The sequence below is a fragment of the Marmota monax genome, unplaced genomic scaffold, assembly GCF_021218885.2.
Source record: "Marmota monax isolate L192 unplaced genomic scaffold, Marmota_monax_Labrador192_F-V1.1 WCK01_AAM20220418_F8-fsc02802, whole genome shotgun sequence".
In the NCBI taxonomy this organism is placed as follows: Eukaryota; Metazoa; Chordata; class Mammalia; order Rodentia; family Sciuridae; genus Marmota; species Marmota monax.
This window is the reverse complement of record NW_026693618.1, coordinates 1-8,857: the sequence shown is the minus strand read 5'-3', so window position 1 is coordinate 8,857 and position 8,857 is coordinate 1. Positions and strand designations below refer to the sequence as shown.

General features: G+C 40.0%; 1 long non-coding RNA gene across 1 annotated transcript; it reads left to right on the top strand.

Annotated features, from left to right (window-relative positions):
* Nucleotides 1–12: 12 nt before the first annotated feature.
* On the top strand, nucleotides 13–8,851 carry LOC131424747 (uncharacterized). The gene is made up of 3 exons (XR_009228241.1): nucleotides 13–3,763; nucleotides 7,709–7,872; nucleotides 8,568–8,851. It is a non-coding gene; the product is annotated as an uncharacterized LOC131424747 (long non-coding RNA).
* The last annotated feature ends 6 nt before the right edge of the window (nucleotides 8,852–8,857 follow it).

Below are 8,857 nucleotides of genomic sequence, written 5' to 3'. Positions count from 1 at the left end.
ATGCTTAATATTTGGCATATCTGAAATGATTACTGGCACAACATTCCCCAGTTTCATGTATAAGTACAGATTTGCACATGGGCCATAGCCCCAAATGTGTCAGCCAGTCCGCACCATGTTTAGGCCAGCAATAATCCATCTCTTCCCTTGGAACACTGGGGGGAGAGCTGCTTCATCTGGGTCTCCAAGACGTGGCCTTTGGGGAGGTGTTGCTTTGGTTCTTGGCCCTGCTACTACTGCCACTGTCATTACTGAGACCTTGATTGTTGGCTTTCTCACTGCTTCTATTCTCTGCCCCTTCTGTCCTGTCCCCTCTTTCTCCCTCACATTTGGGGAAAGAGGCCTGGCTGCATTTACTTTGAGGACCCAGCACTGGGAACATCATCCCAAACTCTGACAGAGAAGCGGGGCTGGGCAGATCCAGGCTGCCAGGCCTTGTGACTGCAGGGAACTAGTCTGGTAGCTCAGATGGGTGTCTCCTTCCTGAAGAAAAGCTGAACCCAGAGCGGGTTTCTGAGTCACCTTCAGACACTAAGCTGCTACAGTTGTCACCTTCAAAGGCCTTCAAGGCCACAGAAACAGCAACCAATAGCCATATTCCTATTGTTCCTTCTTGAAAGTCACTGATCAGGTGTCACTCTCGAAAGTAAAATGAATCAGCTAAAAACTTGTTAATTCATGTTTGCATTCTAGGACCTGTGGTCCCTAAAAACAACACCATTACTAACTTTCCAATAGAGCAGCCCTGGCATTTATTCTCCTACTGTCATCGCTCTAAATGCTTCTGTGAAGCAGGTTTTCATGGGTGGGGGTGTGGCTTGGTGGTAGAGCATGTGCTTAGCGTGTGCGAGGGCCTGGGCTGGATTCCCAGCAACCCAGCCCCTCCCAATGTAACAGTGGCCCACTTCATGCTTTGAATATGGCCCTTGCTGCAGTGCCCCTGAGGCTTATCTTAAAGTGGATTTTTTTTCCTTTTTTCCCTCCCCCAAATGAACAAATGAATCACAATCCCCTTACAAGGACACCTAGAATAAAGCCTTTGAACGGCTTCTTTAAAAACCTCTGTTCTCTCTTATGAGAGAATTACAGCTTCTGGGACAGGAGTTCCCTGTGCTTCTCCCTAGCTAGCAAAGCAATAAACCTCCTTTTTCCATTTTCTCCAAACCATGTCCTTGTTATTGAATTGGCTTTGGGGAGAAAGGACCAAGATTTTAATAGTACTGAAGACAGAATTAGGCAGTCAGTGTAGATAGGCAAATCAAGTCAGGTCAGATCAAGGAGGTCAATTTTGAGTGATTTCTGGGAAGTTGGAGACTGTCCCCCAAGGGATTGAAATGTTAATTCCTTCAGAGCCCTCCTCCACCTTTATCTAGAACCTGCCTCTGCTCCAAACTATTGCTAAGGGAACCTGTCCCAGGAATTGCCCCTCCCTAAAGGGAGCTATAAAGTTGTTAATTAATGGGTCCTGGGCTGCATCATGTTCCCTCTTCAGCCCACCTGTTTCTCATCTTTGGCCATCCCACTGAGCATACCTGGGCATTCCTGGGCCTAGTCATGTATGCGGAAGGAGAAAATAAGAGGGGTGGGGGGGGAAAGCAGGAGAACAAAGGAAGCCTAGGACAAATAAAAAAGGCAGAACACCTGGCTTCTGGGGATACCAGGATACCAGCGATGGCCCCTTTCTCCCTCCCGGGAGAAGTCTATGTTACTCCATTTTAAATAAACCCTGCTTTATATGCTTGCCTCGACGTGCTTCTCTAATGTTCAGACTTTAACATTTGAGGGAGCAGAACTCGTCATTGGTAACTGGCAGTATCAACACCACAAAAACATAACTCCACCAAAATTTTGTGATAGCAAAAGATATTGCAGTGTGCCTCATTGTGCATGTGTGAGAGCAGGTCACACACACAAGCTTCAGCCATGTCATTGTTTGGAGCTTTTGAACCAAATTCCTCTCCTTAGGCATAGATAGCTTTCCTATTTGCTCCCAGGGACTTTATTCTGATACCACCAGTTATGGATGAGGAGTTCTGCTTCCCCACATGTTGAAGTCTGAACATTAGAGAAGCATGCTGAGGCAAGTATAGAAAGCAGGGTTCATTTAAAAAATATTAATACAGACTTCTCCCCTGGAGGGAGAAGGGGCCATAGCTGGTATCCTGGTATGCCAAGAAGTGAGAGTGTCCTGCTTCTTGTATACATCCTAGACTTTTGTTTTGTTTTGTTTTGTTTTTCTGCCTTCTACCCCCTTATCTCTCTCCTTCCTGCTTGGCCCAGGTGGGATGGCCAATAGATGAGAAGCAGATGGGCTGGAGGGGCCAAGGTGGAGTGATCCAGGCAGGAAGCAGCCCAGGAGACAGTAATGAACAACTTTTACAACTCCTGTAGGGAGGGGCAATTCCTGGGACAGGTTACCCTAGCAACAGGTTGGAGCAGGAGCAGGGGCAGGTTCTTGGTAAGGGTGGACAACGGAAAGTCCACAACTTCCTGAGCTCAAAATTGGCCTCCTTGATCCAACCTGACTCGATTTACCTATCTATACTGACTGCCTGTGAACTGCTCTTTTTCTCTGGCAGATTTTAGAACTTTTCTTTGCTGTCACTTAAAATTTCATGCCTTTTTAGTTTTCATTTAATTTTTTCAACAATGCCCACTTCATAATCTCTGAGTCTTTTCACTCTCTTTCTATTATTTTATATTTTAAAGCTACAAAACTTTCCCTATTATCTCTTTAAATAGTTCCTTCTATTTTTATTTTTTCCGTTTTTGAAAATGCTATTATCTAGATATTGATAATTATATTTCAATTCTCTTATCTCTTAATTTTATTTTTGTGTTTCTATTTTTTTGTCTTTCCCTGTTCCTTTCTATGTTTTTCAGTGTGCTAATTCATTAAGCAGTTGTGCCCATCCAATTTATTCCATCTATTAGGTCTTTATTTCTTGGTTACTTGGCCCTTTTTAAAATTGATTTGCTACTGCTTTTCTGCTAATAACCTCCCTTAGATTTGCAAAATGACCAAGTAATTTCAAATTCAATTTATAAACATGCTTTTTGCCTTTTTTCTTTTTCTTTTCTTTTTTTTTTAACACCAAAATATAGGCAATGCAAGGATATAGCTGTAGTACTTATTATGATGTGAACTAGGGCTTGCAAAGTAACAAAGTTTAGGGTCTCCAGGAAATCAAAAGGCTTCTGCCTCTAAAACAGGCAGAACTTCAAAAGGGCTAATTAAATAAAAACTGGGGTGTGAAGATGGCCTTAGGCTTGAGCCTAAGCAACTCCATTTAAAAAACTCCATTTTGAAACAGGTAGTTTTATCAGGCACACCCATAGAGTGCTCCAGTTTGGCCTCAAACAAGTTACTTATTTCCCAGACTAGATATATCTGATCCCAGGGTAAATTATGTCATGGAGAAATCCAGTGGTAGCTGGTAAGAATTGAAAGGGGGGTCAAAAGCCCCCAAACTTAGTATAAATAATAGAGCTAATGAATAGTGGATTTAGCAAGCCAAAACAAGGCTGCCCTCTGATGCACTGGAGCTGGAGAGCCTGATGAGGACCTGACATCCCATCACTTGTCATTGTTTCCTGATCCTCTGAGATCCTGAGATCCTCACCACTCTCAAACTCTACCTCCTCTGCTGGACCTTGATGAGAGAGCCACAACACTTCTCCCTCCGACCCTCTCCTCAACTAGTCTTCCAGTTCATGCCAGGAAAGGCCTGCCTTGATTCCAGACCTGGTCACCGCAGTCTAAGTGAGTGTGCATCTGCTGGACTCAAAGCCTAAGACTTAAGACTTTTGAACTTAGTATGCAGAGGGAATGTCTGTCATTAGCCCGTCATGATTAAGTGTATGTGTGTTTTTTATATCTTTTATTGATTTTATTATTATTATTATTATTATTATTATTATTATTATTATTATTAAATACATGACAGCAGTGGAGATTAAGTGTGTTTTGCAGCCCTTAGAAGTAATCTAGAATTGTTTGCTGTGAATTCATTATGTCTGTTGCAGTGCCTAGCATTAAAGATCATCGTTTTCTTAAGAACTTATAGAGTGAAATTGATTAATTTGAGTGAATAAAGCATTGAAAGGGGCAGAAGCATGTGGATATTCTTTATTTCCCCCCTGGACTGTATACATTGCAATTTTGCCCCCTCCACAACATGGGGGCTGAGGGATCACAGAGTGTAGCAATATTAACTTGGGATATTGCAGAAGATATTTCTGTAAATTTATTATTTGATCAGGGATTATTTTATGAAGTGCCCTGTCTTCAGTAGCTACTCTGTAATGGTGTATCTAATTGTGAAATTCAACCAGTCACAGCCTCTGCAACATTTTGTTTGTTTTCAAACATGCATTTTGCCTGGTTCTAGCACAATGGTTTGGATGTATAGGAACATAATGGGAGGCTACCTAGCTGTTATCATAACTTAATCACTTGCATATTTGATTTTCCTCACTACAACTGGAAATAAATCGAAAAGTGATGGTTTTACCAAAACATCTAAACAAAATCCTCACCAGGTACTGTCTTAACCTGAAAAATTTAGTGGCTTCCTGACTTGTCTTGAACATTTAGCTTTAACATGGCTTAAACTCTGATGTTTTAAGGCAGCTCAATGAGACATTCTTAGAACCTAGAGTCAGGAAGACCAAAAACCAAGTTCTAAGAGGTGAAAGAAACTCAGGCAGCTACTGTCTCTCCCAGAACAGTGGCTTCTCTTCTGTAAATGTGTCTGCTTTTCTCTCTGTATTGAGGGAAGAAGGAGGTGATTCACAAAGAGGGGAATGGCCAGCAGAGTTAGAGGTTTCAGAGGCATCCTGTTAGAACCCAGCAGGCTTTGAATGGAGCTACTGGGCTCAGTGTCAAGGAGAAGCTCAGGCAAGATAGCTTCAGTGGGCTGGGGAGGCAAGGAACTCTCCTGGAAAGTCTTGAGAAATGTCTGATAGGTTGCCAGATGGCTTTTTTTTATTTTAATATTTTTAGTTGTAGATGGACACAATACCTTTATTTTGTTTGTTTAGTTTTTTTGTTTGTTTGTTTTTTTTAATATGTTGCCGGGGATCAAACCCAGTGCCTCTCGCGTGCTAGGCAAATGCTGTACCACTGAGACACAGTCCCAGCCCCAGATGGCTTTTTGATACTTGATTATATTTTATCATTCTCTAGCTAACCAAAATTTTTAAAAGGACTTTAGAGAGATATAAGACCTTTCCTGGGGTTATGTATCTAGTATGTGGCAAAGACAGGAGTCAAATGCAGGAATGTCTGCCCTTGAGCTCTTTATCATGGTGGTTTTACCATCACTTTCTTTAGGACCACACATGTGCAGTCACTTAGCCAGTCTTCTTGATATATTTGAGTTGAGAGTGCAGAGTACCACAGGTACTCCACAGCGGAACCAGATTCCAGGTTTTCTCAGCCTCACAAAAAAAAAAAAGCACAGCACAAAGAAGGAGTTTTTATTCTTAATCCAGCTATTTAGCTGGACTTGCTAAGGTGTAATTGTCTCTTTGGTCCCAGCACCCACTTGAAGTAAATCTACTATTTTGGTGGCCTACTGTCCCTTATCAGAGAATGCACAATGATAGAGTATTTTGCTATTTCACTTATACATTCCATCTGTAGCTTCCAGAATAAAAGAATAATAGAGACAATTAGTTCTGCTAAATGCATCTTGGAGCCATGTGTTAACTTATCTATGGATTTTCTCCTTAGATGTTTAAATATTCCCCCTGCAATTTAGGTTTCATCAAACAAAGGAGATCTGATTTAAGATAATTCTCTTGGTAAGAAAGCAATTGCTGCTGCAATCTGCCATTCACCTAGAACCACTGATCCCAGGATAAACATTCATTTATCAAAGAATTCAAAATAAAACACAACATATGCTGTCGTTTGAAGCAAATTGATGGGTAGAATTCTATATTCTTCTAGGTTCTCCTATGTAAGCCTTGCTTCATTTACTTCAGTGAAAATTACTGTAAAATATTAGTTTCATCTTCTTTTATCATTATTTTTAATTCAAACTACAAGCTGGTTAACATTTTAGAAGGTTAGTCCCATTACCTTAACCTCATTGTAGTGTTATGTTATTTGAAATTGTCTTTTCAAAGCACTAATGGACATTGAAAAATAGTCTCTTTTTGTAAACCTCTGGAGCCATTCATTCTGCATTATGTTAGTAAGGTGCTTGTGGGGAATCCAGGCATCTGATGGTAACTTTGGCCTTGTATGGTGACCTTCTTGTAGCAACCATATAATCATCTTCTGAAAGCGATAGTCCAGGTGTGAAGGGGTTGTGGCCATGAAGAAATGCTTTTCATTAGAGTTGTTATCGGATTTCAAAATCTGCACGTCGCAAGCAAAATGACCATGAGATGATAATTAAGTGGTCCCTTTATTATTTCAGAGAGGAAAAAAAAAATTGCAATTCTGGTGATTGCAGAGCCTCTGCATTAGAGATTTTAAAAAAATACAACATAAAATACTTGCGTGAGCACAGATTCTGTTCTTTCATTTTTTAAATGTAGATGATATTTTTCCTTGAATAATGAGTGTCTTGTAGGACAAGAGGCTCTTGACTGAAGGTTGGTGTTGAAATACTTGCTATCTAACAGCAGTATAAGCAGATTGTACAAAGGAGACCACTGTTTCATCACTGAAGTTCAAAACCAAGGTTTCTCTCCAGGAGGGGTGTTTGGAGCCTCTAAAAATTGCAACAGATGGGTATCTCAAATTTAAATTCTTTTGATAATGATTAAGAATTTTTTTTTTTTTTTTTGCTTAAAAAGGATGAAAATAAAAGTTTCACTGACAGTCTTTGAAGATGACAGGAAAAGATCTATCAGAAAATTATAATTTTTTTTCTGAGATTCATTTTAAAGCAAGTGGTTTTTGCTTCTCTGTACTATGTGATGTGAATTTTTTGCATTTTAATATAAGTTTTCACTTGGGTTCACCTAAAAATCAGAAAGAAACTATAGTTGTTAGCAAGGGTATGTACAACATTTTTGTAATCGGACTGCACCGAAAGCTTGAAAAAAAAATTTAAATCTCCAGTGCAAAAAATAGAGACGATTTCAACAAAACTATAATTGTTAGGTTATATCTTTTCTCTCTCAGTGATTTCAATGGATATCACCACTAAAAATAAACAAGACCAATGGACAACTCATAGGTCACCATGATGCTGATCATATCCATCTGCCAGGTTTTTTTTTCTGGATGTGATTATACAAAATTCCAAAAACAATATTATGAAGAGATTTTTGTTAATTTCTAACAAATTCTTGAGTTGTTTCTCCTATGTCACTGTCACTAAATCATTTTGAAAACTTTGCTTTGGAGCCTTAAAGTGTTTCCAGGGATCTGGCTCCCTGACCCAGGCAAAGGCTCTCTTGAATTTTTGAACACTTCATCTTGAATTGTGCTCAATGTGTTGGACTAATGTGATGTACATTGTCTCTCTTAGAAAAGTTATTTTGGTTTTACACTAATGCTTTACTAATTCAATAGCCATGTATCAAATAAATTAATTAAATATCTTTGTTGAATCTCAAAAAAAAACAAACAAAAACAAAAAAAACCTCTGAAAGCCTTCTCAGGGCGCTCAGGCGCCCACTAGCAGCGCTCAGCAGCCACTGGCAGTGCGTCCTTCCACAGAGGTTTCCTTTTCTCTGTTCTCAGATCGCCTTCCTGTGGGGCATCTCGCGCTGCTGCCTGGAGCGAGCTGCTCCTGCACTTGCTTCAACGTCTCAACTGCAGTTACACAGACGGGCTCCATGACACTGGAGCCATGTTACTTCTTGTGGTGCTTCTCACCGGACTTGGTGGGCTGCACGCAGGCCGCAGTGAGTGCACACATTTGTCCCTCTCCCAGCCTGGGCTTCTGAGTGTGGACTGTGTTCATTTAGCTTGGGGGCGGGGGGGCTCTCCCTTCCCATCCCAGATCCAGGCCAGATCTCCCACGCAATTTCTCCTTGCCGCTTGCTTCTACCAAAAAGTGAAACCAGAAAGGCTGCCTCTGGTGGAGAATATTTTCACTTCTCTGGGACAGCGTTCTTATCTGCATAATGGACAAAACTGTGTCTCCCTCACCCACCATCCCATACAAAATTCTACTAATCACCATGAAGAAACTCAATGATTTTCTAATTTGGAAATTGCAGATTATTCCTATATCTGATAATCTACATGCTTTCCTGCAAATGACCTCCCTTTCTTAACCAGTTTGTTTTCTCATTTCTGCTCCTGTCACAACACTAATTTGGTACTAAGTACTTTAGCTAGCTGTCAAACTGCAGAATTGTGTGTGTGTGTGTGTGTGTGTGTGTGTGTGTGTGAGAGAGAGAGAGAGAGAGAGAATAAAATGAGAGAGTCACAAGAAAGGGTTTAGAAATTTGGAGATAAAAATGACTAGAAAAATGGTAGAAAGGAAGAGATGTGTAGATTATTTAATGTAAAGAAAGAAATGCAGAAATAGACTTAGCATTAAATAATGTAAAATCACAGGTACTAAAATAAAATCACTTATTTTTATTTTTAGAGTCGCACAAAAGCTTTCTTCACACCACTGTTCCTGAAAGGATTTCATCAACAGATGCAAAACACGATCGAGAAAATAGAGTAATTGGGGATTATATAATTATTATATCATATTATTATATATGCAAATTTAATTTATATTTTAGTTACACATTAGGATTCATTTGACATAATTATAAAAGCATGGAATATAATTTACTTGAATTATAAGAGGTCTCAGTAATAGACAAAGTATTTCTACTTTTTCTTCCCTCTCCTCTTTCCCCCTGTTCCCTTCCCTGTACTCTACTG